The sequence below is a fragment of the Vigna unguiculata genome, chromosome 10 (assembly GCF_004118075.2).
Source record: "Vigna unguiculata cultivar IT97K-499-35 chromosome 10, ASM411807v1, whole genome shotgun sequence".
Classification (NCBI taxonomy): Eukaryota; Viridiplantae; Streptophyta; class Magnoliopsida; order Fabales; family Fabaceae; genus Vigna; species Vigna unguiculata.
This window is the reverse complement of record NC_040288.1, coordinates 31,237,992-31,250,243: the sequence shown is the minus strand read 5'-3', so window position 1 is coordinate 31,250,243 and position 12,252 is coordinate 31,237,992. Positions and strand designations below refer to the sequence as shown.

Sequence of the window (12,252 nt, the reverse complement as noted above, 5' to 3'; positions counted from 1 at the left end):
ACATCTTCAGCCTGCTCTTAGTTCTACCCAGTATACTCTCACTGCTTTCTGTGACGCTGATTGGGCCTCGGATATTGATGACAGAAGGTCCACTTCAGGTGCTTGTATTTATTTTGGTAAAAATCTGGTTTCTTGGTGGTCTAAGAAACAAACTTTAGTTGCTCGGTCCAGTGCAGAGGCCAAATATCGCAGCCTTGCTATCACTGCTTCTGAGCTCTTATGGTTGCAATCTCTTCTTAAAGAGTTAAAAATTGCGTGTGCCACACCGGTCATCTATTGTGATAATCAAAGTACTGTTGCTTTGAGCCATAATCCAATTCTACATTCTCGCACAAAGCACATGGAATTAGACATCTTCTTTGTTCGAGAAAAGGTTTTGGATCGCTCTTTAATTGTCTCCCACATCCCTGCTACTGATCAAGTTGCTGACATCCTCACCAAATCCCTCTCTCAAGCTCGGTTCTGTATCTTACGTCACAAACTCAATGTTATTGATTCCTTTCAATAACCTTGTGTTTGAGGGGGAATGTTAGAGTATATAGAATTATATTCTGCAATTCTGTTTTGACTCAGATTCTGTATTTATTATACGGTTATAACCACTATGACAACTCAGCTCTAGAGAATATATTCCTTTCTGTTAGATGTTCCCTATATATAAAGGCCAACATTCTGGTCTATCAATAATAAGATCTTTCATAAATTCTCTGCTCGTTTTCTTTTCTCTGTTTTTCTTTCTATGTTACAGTAGATTTAATTGTAATACAAACTCATGCAATCTTCATTCATTTACTTGTACTAACAAATTATTCAACCACCTATAATCGTGGATGGATCTTTAGGCAAATTTAAATTTTGAAAAGAGTTGAGCATTAATATGATGACAATTAACTCATTGATTTTGATTCTCTTATTTTTTGTTTTCCTGTTGCTGCCTTTTTCCGGCTCATTAATCTTATTATGTGATAGAAACGAACTTTATTTTGTGTCAAAATATTTCTAAAATTTTTGTAAAGAATGGACTGTTGTACGGCTTACTAAATAAATATAAGTCTCGTATTTGTCTTCGTACATGTACGAATATCTATAAGTCCGCATATATTTTTAATATCATCAACAGGAATCCACGAATATTTTCAACTTTAAAATATATTTTTTTAGGATAAAACTATAATAAAACTCTAAAACAAATATTCTCAGATTGAATAGTAACATTTAAAAAAAAAAATCGAGCAAGTAAACCATAAATTATAACCATGGGATGTTGTTCACGCTATTTAAAGCTCTCCGGCAAGTGCTGATAGTACTGTCTTTGCTGTTCCAAAACTAGAAATAAATCATGAAAATTTAGTAACTAATTTATTCACCACTAGGCATCATATTTCATGCGTATGAAAGTAGAGAGGAATAAGACGTACCCTCTCGGACACCGACGGCGACACTTTACTCAGTGCCACCTCAAAATCATGACTCTTGAGAATTTTATCTTTCTCTCTCGTACCATCCCTAATAGCATCTCTCATAGAAGCCATTGCCGCTTCATGGATCTGTGTAAACAATACAATTAGTATTTCCCAAACTAACTCCTATAATTCTGATTATATATAGTTATAATTCTGATTATATAGTTGTTCCTAAAAATAATCAAACAAGTATATAACAATACAGTGCAGAGTCAAACCAATTTAAACATGATGAGATTTAAAGAGGCGGGCATCAATAAAGAGCAGAGACAAACCAAGTTAGAAAGATCAGCATCGCTTAAGTTTTCACATTCTCTCCTTCCGGCAATCACACTCAAATCTACGGTGGCATCAATTGTCATATTCCTTGCAAGTGCTTTCAATATCAAAACTCTCTCTTCAAGGCCGGGAAGAGGAACATAAACAAGTTTACCAAATCTACCAGGTCGTAAGAGAGCAGGATCCATCATCTCAGGCCTGCAAAAATAAGAAACTGACTTTGAATATGGTGGCATTACAAGCAGGTGAAATAAGTACTTCAAGAACAGGAGAACAGATATGGTGAACAAAGTGTACCTACACCAATCACAAAAACACCGCGACGATCATCGACGCCATCTGACTCAGTAAGCAACTGCAAATTCATTTAACTGTCATGTTTCCATCGTGTTATCAATTAAGATGACTATACTTTTTACATTCCCAAAATCTACTAATTATTTGACCTGGAGCAAGGGTATGTTAGCCGAACCACCTTCCTTGCCACGTTCTGGCTTTTTTTTTATTTAGGGGTCGTTTTAAATTCAATTTTGTAAAAATGGATCCGTTGAAATTTTTTTTGCAAAATAAGGTCAAAGTCGTCCTTCACCGTGCCGGTTTTTTTTTTTTTTTCTAAAAGTGAAACCGTGCTCTCAAAGACCGGTTTCTAATTATTTTAAAAGTGAAGTCGTCCTTAGGTCTGACGACTTCACTTTTTGGATTTTTTTTTTTTTTACACTCAGCGCCTGAAAATCTCAATGGACAAGAAAAACAGTAGAGACCAGTGTCACAATCTCCGTCTGATGAACACACATCAAGAAGCTACAATGTTCAAAAATTAATTTGAAACCAACAAAAGATTAAAACAAGAAAACATTCAACGTAATAAATTGACCAACTGAATGGAATACAAACCTTGCACGTTCCATTAGAACAAGCTGCAGCAATATTGTAAAGAAGTGGAAGAATAGCCACAAGCAAGCACAAAAGAGAACTCATTGGGACAATGATCCAAGAAAAAAACAACCACAGAGAATACAATCACGATATGAATAATGAGCTTTATTTTGTTTCGGCTGAGAAAACTAAGAAAATTACAGGGGTCAACCGTTTTGGTCCTTGAATTTAAATTAATATTTTCGATAACGCTTATTAATTAATACAACGTCGAATAATTAATTACAACGAAAGTTAAAGTTTTAATTAATATTTATCATGAAGAAGATTGACAATGTATTTTAAAAAAAACTAAATAATATATAATTAAAAATATATATATAAAGTTGAATGTAAAAAAAAAAAAAAAAAAAATCAAAAAGTGAAGTCGTCAGGTCCAAGGACGACTTTACTTTTAAAATAAACAAAAACCGGCTTCTGAGAGCACGGTTTCGCTTTTTGAAAAAAAAAAAAAAAAGAAACCGGCACGGTGGAGGACGACTTCAACCTTAATGTCGTCGTCCTCACCACGACGACTTGACCCTATTTTGCAAAAAAAATTTCAACGGACCCATTTTTACAAAATTAAATTTAAAACGACCCTAAATACAAAAAAGCCCCACGTTCTATTGTCAAAGCATCAACCTGAAAATGGCATAAAAATTAATTTTAGCACTCGTAGGTATATTTTTCTACACAAGACGTTGTTTGCTGAAAACTTGTTTTTGCTTAGTAAGCACCAATCACAGTAATAATATGTGAAAAATGGAAAGAAAAAATACTGAACCATAAATAGAGGAACAGAACAAAACAGTAACTGTACTCCATGGTAGTTCCTCCAAATAAAGAAAAATCTAGACAATAATACTTTTTTATTTCGTTTGCTATTCAAAATCAAATAGGCATGTAAAAAAAAATCATATAAGATATTAAGTTAACCAACACTACTAAGAAGACTAAAAAGAACATAGAAGACTAAACAGAGAACTATTCGCAAACCTCATCAAAGAAGAGTATACATGGTGCACATCTCCTTGCACGGCTAAACATGGTTCGAATTGCAAGTTCACACTCTCCCACGTATTTATTGAGAAGTTCAGGACCCTAAAATTGCAACAAAGCAATTTAATTATCTATAAAAATATATATTCAAAACCAGAAAACCAAAATTATTAATGAGGAATGGGTGGACTATTTAGACAGACCTTAATATGGATAAAATTAACTCCTGCCTCACTGGCAAGAGCTTTGGCAATCAACGTTTTACCACAGCCAGGAGGTCCATAAAGCAAAAATCCAGGGTCACGTTTAAGACCACGCGCCTAAAACAAAGAAATGCATGCACTGTAATCAATGACTGATATATATGCAAAGACAAAAATCAAACAGTACATGAAACTTAACTGAGCAATTACCTGCCTTTTTTGTGTAGAACAAAATTCTAAAATTACGTGATTAAACCCATGATAACCTATTTCATCACAAATTTTGTTCAATAGTAAAGGGGAGTTAAGTGACCTTAATAAAGAAATATTAAAAATCTCGGTACGAAGTACAACAGAAAATTTTATTTAGTATGAGAATCAATGCCTAATAACACCCATATTAAAATCTCATATTCCCATGTAATCCAATCTCATATGTAAGCCCACAAATTTGAAATCATGCAATTGATCCTAACCTTAGAGAATACAAATAATCACAATTCCAGAAAAGTGCAGTAATTTGTTACCTCACACTCTTTAGGATATTTTATTTGCCATATAATATATTCTTCAAGCTCCTTCCTTAAAACATCAAGCCCTCCAATGTCTTCCCATTTTACATCAGGAATGACGGAGAATCCTTCTCTTTTCAAGGAAGGTAATACCTTTTGTATGCTTTCTGCATGAGTGTCCAGATAAATAAATTGGTAACAAGATTGTTAACAAGATGATTAGCAAGAATAAGTGTTTGACATATATGAAAAAAAACATAGACTATAAATATTCATAATGATAATAAGTAGACAAAACACAATTCGAAAATACCTCAAAATCAGACATTGTTCGTACGGTCTTATCCATTTCTTCGGCTGACCAAGGTTCCTTCCCCCAGTCTTCACCGTGTTTAATCATGAGTTCAAGTCTCCTTTCTTCAAATGCTCTATTCATTGCCACCCTACCAGCCTCATTAACAAGATTTTCCAGATCAGTTCCAACAAATCCTGATGTAATCCGAGCTATTTGATGTAGATCAACACCCTCAAGTCTAACATCAGAGGTAAGCACAGATAGGATCTCCTCCCTCGCAGATTCATCAGGATGACAAATCGGAATTTCAAGATCAAACCGACCAGGCCTTCTCAAGGCAGGGTCAATAGCATCAGGCCTATTTGTAGCTCCTATTACAAGAACATAGCCAAAACGGTTTGATTCATCCATGCAAGTCATTAATTGCGTCACCATTCGTTTGTCCGTTTCTCGCTGCAAATCATCTCTTTTAGGACAGATTACATCAATCTCATCAATGAAAATGACCGAGGTGCCGTTCTGTAAGCTTTAGCAAAAAAAGTTCTCCAATATTTTCTTCACCTACCAAAAAAGAAACCAATATTTCATATACTATCCTCAAAATATCATTTATATGCATACGATGCAGGATAACAAAAGAAAAATACAACTTAACCATTGAATTGTCCAGGACACAGTTAATATTCAAGTCCAAACAAATCAATGTTAATACCTGAGACTCCAGATACTAAATTACTAGCTGAAGCATGATAATAAGGAAGACCACTCTCATTAGCTATAGCTTCAGCAAGATTGGTCTTCCCACATCCAGGTGGACCATGCAACAAAATGCCACCCGTTGGCTTCACTCCTAAGTTTTTAAGAAATTGGGCATGAAACAAAGGTCGAATCACATTCTCTTCCAGTTCCTTCAAAACCTCCTTCATCCCGCCCAAATTCTTAAATCTTGACCCATCCTTCTTCTTCACTAGATCATTTAAAATCTGGCCGTTTGAAACTGAAAGCAGAGATTGCTTCCTCTCCTCATTCAGCAAACATTTATCTCTATTCCTTATCTCCATTTCGGTGTTCTTTTCCTCCGCCGCCGCTGCCGCCACCACCTTCTTCTTAGGCGTATATGACTTCCTTAGCTCTTCTTTCACCACATCAACCTGAGGCTCCACCTTCTCCCCGTAAATTGCGTCCTCCGAAGTGGACACCGTTTCCTCATCATCACTCTCCGAAGAAGTACATGACGATGCGGAAAAATTCTGCACCGTCCTTCGCACGTGTAACACTTTCATCTTCTTCGACTTCTCTTCACCCTCGTCGATTTTCTTCCTACGCTTTCGAGACGCGTTTCGGGATTTCTCTGTTGCCGTCATCGTCACCATCGGAATACGCGGGCTTGGGAATGTGTTTCGGCTTCGCGGTGGAATGAAGCGCTTCCTCAACAAACCGAATTAGGATTTGGCTTTTAATTCTCCGGTAATCGGTGTAAGTTGAACGGAGATGGTTGGCGATTTCTTCGGCAGTGGAGTATTTAGACTTGCAGGTCTCGATACGTCGACGAGGGCTTTTTCCAAAAGAGAAATGATATTTAGACATATATTTTTTGAAGATACTTTTGACATATTGACGTGTCAATCTCATTTTTTTTATTTAAAAATTTGTTTTATTTTTATTTTTTAAAACTGAAACAAGTGTGAGAGAAGATGGGAAAGAGGTTCAGCAAAGAAAATCCATAGTTTTCTCATTTGGTAGAGAGAACTGCAACTTGAGAGAAGAGAAAAGCAATGTCTCGCAAAGTCATTGAACAGAGAAGTAGGGTCTAAGGTTTGGGTTCTCAACGGTGATGGGTGGTGGTTCCTTTTGACTTTATTCTTTGTTTCACTCTTACAATCACCAATTATTCATTTTCGTTCAAATGTCATACGTAATTGAAATGTTTGTGGTTGGTTGTTTTGTGGGTGAGTTGTAGGGTTTTTCCATTCTATCGTTGTTGTTGGTGTAGATATCATTTAGAATTTAGGTTTTTTCTGAGTTGAAGATGACGACACTAAAACCACTCTTAACGGAAAAAAATATGATAGCAGGAGTCACACGATGTGGGGATCTATGTGTAAATAGGTGGGGAGTTGCGTTGGAGTTTTTGTACAAATATTGGACAGTTCTGCAAGTATGAGACATCATGTTCAATGTACCTAATATGAACCATAAAATGTCATTGAAGTCCTTATGAAGAACTAAAAAGTCTGTTAGACCCAATCTTAATGAAAAAAAAAAATATGACAACGGGAGTCACTGACATGTGGGGAGCCATGTGCAAATAAGTAGGGATGTGCGTTCAGGTTTTTGTACAAATACTAGACAATCATGTAAATATGAGACAACAACTTCAATATACCTAATGTCAACCACAAAAATCACATTGCAATCCTCATGAAGAACAGAAAGCTTCATTGGACCCAATCTTAACGAAAAAAAAATATAATAATAGAAGTCACACACATGTGGGGAACTATGTGCAAATAAGTGAGAAGTTACGTTGAGTTTTTTTACAAATATTGGATAGTTATGTATTTATGAAACATGTTCAATGTTCTTAATATGGACCACAAAAATGACATTGCAGTCTACATGAAAAACAAAAAAGTTTGTTGGACCCATTCTTAACGAAAAAAATATGACAAAGGGAATCATAAACATGTGGGGAACCATGTGCAAAGAAGTGGAGAGTTGCGTTGGGATTTTAATACAAACACTAGACAATTATGTAAGTATGAGACGACATGTTTAATGTATATAATATGAACAAAAAAAGTGACATTACAGTCTTCCTGAAGAAAAAAAAGAGTTTGTTGAATCCAATCTTAATGGAAAAAAAGTATGACAATAGGAGTTACAAATGTGGGGAGCCATGTGCAAAAAAGTGGAGAGTTGCATTAAAGATTTTGTACAAATACTGGACAATTATGTATAAGTTTCAGTTCTCAAGAGCATAAGTTTAAAATTATAATTTATAAAATTTTAAAATAACTAAATTACATAGGTCTACCTAACAATTACATCAATATGTTAACGTAAAATATTAAAGTTTTTCAATTTATCATGGACTTAAAATGTAATTAAGTTTTAATTATATAATAATGTTGCTGATGTGATTCTTGTTTATGGAGTTCAAGTTTGGTAGTGACATTCTTTGAGATTATTTTGAGTTCTAGAATTTTGAACATCTATTTGTAATTCGTTAGTGTTTGGTGCATGAATTTCGTGTTATTCTTGAACTAATGTATTTTAATTATAGTTTTTGATCTTAACTTTGTCGAGTGATATTGTTAAATTCAACTACCTTTTATTGTATTGTCCCGTTTGAATGCTCCATCACAATATTTGTTTTTAAAAGAGATCATAGAAAGTGGAAGAAAAAAAGTAATATTTTAACTTATTTATCAAGACAACTAAAACAAAAGATGGAATGAATAAAAGTGTCCTAACCACACCTAAGTATGCGGCCCCCCAGCAAGCCCCTGACCGCATACTCTATACTACCCCTTCAGTATACCACACTCTATGAGGCGGCCACCAGCGACCCTCTGGGCTGCATACTCTATAACAGATACCCCCCTGAAGGATGCAGTCACCAACAATCATTTAGGCTGCATATCCTGTACTAGGTGCCCCCATCTACAGTACGCGACCACCAGTGACCCTCTAGGTCGCATACCCTGTATTAGTCCTCCTCTACAATATGCGGCTGCCAACAGTCCCGTGGGCCGCATACCCTGCACTGAGTATCCTTCCCCAAACCACTTGTTTTACACCAAAGACCAAGAGGCAAGCAACCTAAATTCAACTGCCACTTAGATTGTCAAGACGCACAAGAAGTGCCCAACCATGGAGATCCTCATGACCGAGTACCAAGTGTCGCCCACATCGAATCCATTCCCATAGGTATACGGTAATCGGCAATGGAGGCCCATGAACGACAACCACCAACCCTCGAAGGGCCTCCTGGTAATTTCTCTCCTTACCACTGGATCCCGGAGTGACCAGAAAGGGAATATTGGGCCAGAAAGCCCATTTCAGGTAGGACCCACAAGTAAAAAGGTATAAATATCACATTATTCTATGCATTGGTTACGCATTAAATATTCTCTGAATTCTCTGACATTACCAGCACTGACTTAGGCATCAGAGTGTCTTTTGTGGGCACACTTGTGCCGTCCTCGGAACCTCATCGGAGTAAGAAGATTCACCCGACCACCCAGCATCAGAGTCGTCCAGTAGACTTGTGAAATACAACTTGGTCCCCTAAGAACAAAAAGATAGATTGAATATAAATACATATCTAACTAAAAATGTTAACCATGACAATCATTTTATTCTTTAATAAAATAAATGTTATTTTTGTTTTTTCTATTTTCATTAGAATTTCAATTTTATTGTGCTATATACATAATACAATAAAAAAGAAAATAAAGAGTTATGAACAAAAGTAAAAAGTTAGAAAATAAAAATAAAATCATCGAGAATTTTCTTTCATTTGAACTTGTCCAATTTTGAAATATTTTTTATTCCGACATTTCATAAAATAAAATACATTTATCAACTTTCTTTTAATTGTTTTATAATTTATATTAAAATTTATTTTTATTGATATTTTATTAAATAATACTTTAATATTATTTTGTATTTGAATTTATATTTTAAATATATATATAATTATTAGAGTTGATTTAAAAAATAATTTTACGAATTTAAATGCAAAATTTCAAAATATTTTAAAACAATTTGACAACAAATTAAAACAAGTAAATTTAACATTGAAATTAATTTTAAATAAAATTTAATGTGAAATAAAAATTTAAATAAATTTAATTTTATGTTTTGTTGAATCCGAAGTTGATGGGGGTAAGCATGTATGTAGCATAAATATAAATAGTTGGCTTTGCACATGTTTAAAAATTTAATGATGTCAAGAAGTGCATTGTAATTTTTTCTTCAAACTTTATATGATGGAGAACGAAATTTTTTACTATTTTAGTATATTATTATTTTATTATTACACAGATCATTAAGGCCATAATTAGCACCGACAAGAAGGGATTGGTGAGAAATTTGCCATAATTTATATATGATGAGGAAAAAGGCTTTAGAGGTGAGTATAAAACATTTTTCTTTGAAATCTAAACACAAGTGTTTAATTTGCTTATTTTCATGATTTTAAGGCTCATATATGAATAGTTTTGTGTATTGCTTTTATTTCCATGGTTTTCAGAAGTTAGTACATTATTGGACTTTACAACTATTCTGTGACTTTATTTTTGCCTTGGGCTTATTGTCTTCTGATGGTTTGAACTTAACTACTGAAGCCACTTAACAATATTTATGAATTCAAATAAAAAACATGGTTGTATGAAGTAATGTGAGAACAACTGACAAAAAATGTGTAATTTGTGCTCTTAAATTAATCTATGTGGATATTTCAGATTGGTATCTACTATGTTAATGATGAGATGCTGCAAAAGCTTTGTCAAGTGAGTTGTTGAATGTGGTATCTTCTATGGTGCATGCACATGGAAGTGATGGTCCCTTGAAATAACAGATGAATGCAGATGGGTGGATTATGCTATTTATGGACATCTAATGAAATGAAATGGATCAGGCTAGCCATGAAAAATATTGCTAAGAAGGTTTGGTTCTTTTCTTTCATGTGAAAAATTCATTCAAAATGGTTTCCATTTAAATCAACTTGTGCACTTATTATGATATAAATGATGAAGTTGTTCTTTCTATTTCTTCTGTCAGTGGATCCCTGGATCCCTGGATCCCTGAACTAAGGCATTACGCCCATGCCCTTGGTGTTCCAATAATTCTAATCGGAACCAAGTTAGGTAAGCATTTAACCCTACCCTTTATTCAATGGATTGGCATAGCTATTATTGAATGGGTTGTATTGTTTTTTTAATGAACTTAAAAAAAAATTTAATTCATGCCCAATAAATATGATCTCATTCGATCATATAACTAAATCTAACTAAATATAAATTAGGTAAATGACTAAGTGTAGCTATTTGCTGATATTTAAATCAGGAGTTTAACTTTGACTACAATTTCTTATACTAAATAGATTAAGGTGGTTGTATGAGGTCTAATAAAGGTCCATGGAAAGATCCAAATATTTTGAAGTCTTATTTCTTTAGTTTTTTACTCTCAGTAAGAATTGAACATTGTAAAAGATATGGAAAAACTAACTATATTTTTTGCTTGGATTCAACTAGAAGTCCCATGCCTATGCATCTAGTATCTCAAATATATGTTTGGATGTTAAAAGAAAGAGGCTACAACATGCACACAAAGAATAAGTCTAACTTCTCAAAAAATGAATAATGAGTTAGGTTATGTGCATGTTTCTATTAGTAGTTGTTGTTCATTCAGTTCATTGTAATTTAGAATGTTCCTAATTAAGTTAATCAGTTGTTACTCTGATAAAATACCTGTTAGTAGTGATATAGCTACCATATAATTATAATAGTTTTCATATTTGATTTTTTTGTTGTCTTTTTTAATGATTAATTATGTGATTCAGTATAGAAATTTTGATTGTCGAAGATGCACAATATTGTTTTGTTGTTTTAGAAGAGTGAATGGTTAGTTCTTCCTTTTATCATTCAATCCATAAAGATGTTGGAAGGGGGAGCCTTTCATCCATAAATGAAGACCAATTTTGATGATGTCCAATTAGCTTCTCTTTATCAAATGTATTTCAGGCCTGTTGTGTAATTCTGCATATGATTAGTTTTTTAACTAATGGATTAGCTTTGAGTATGGTACAAAGTAAGTGAAAATATACTCACGATAATCGATTAGGTAAATTGCTAATCGAATTAGTGACAGCAAAAACCTTTGTATAAAAGCTGTTTTGGAATCTGTTTTTGGTCTGGAAAAAATCAGAAAGATCACGCAGTTTTCATCTGAGATAGAGCCATCTGAAAGACATAAAGTTTCAGAAGATTCTGCAAGATAACTCAAGTACAGATCCAAGAAGAATTGATGGTTGATTCTACCATGATGGATCTTGCTTGATTCAAGGAGCATCAAGTCAAATCTGCACAGCTTAGGTGTATTCGTTTCTTGTTTTGTTTTCTGTATTTTTGATTACAGTTGCTTCAGTGTTTGAAGTATGGACCTAGGTGCAATTGTGTGGATGCATTGCTCCTAGGGGGAGTTCTTGATTGTTGAATCAAGTTCTTGGGTTTTGAGGGTTAGAATTACATAGGTGTGCTTGTAATTCTTGGAACCTTTCTGTTTAGTAGAATCCTCCTAAGTGTGTTACTTAGGAGAAGACTAGATGTAGATTCGCATTGAATCGAACCAGTATAAATTGTGTGTCTTGATTCTTTCTTCTCTCTCTTAATCTTTCTTGATTGATTTAAACAGTCCATTAACCCAGAACTGCGAAATTGATTAATTGAGTTTTAAACCTTAAAGACTCCTTCAAGATTCACATTAAGTAAGTGAAAAACTCATTAATCAATTCGGATCCCTTTGTGGTTAAGAGTATAGACAGGTTTGTTTTTAACAATTGGCACCAGAGCTGG

The 12,252-nt window shown here is 34.2% G+C and overlaps 1 pseudogene; it reads right to left on the bottom strand.

The window, feature by feature from the left end:
- Window positions 1-1,133: 1,133 nt before the first annotated feature.
- LOC114165539 lies at window positions 1,134-8,631 on the bottom strand (annotated as a pseudogene).
- Window positions 8,632-12,252: the final 3,621 nt, after the last annotated feature.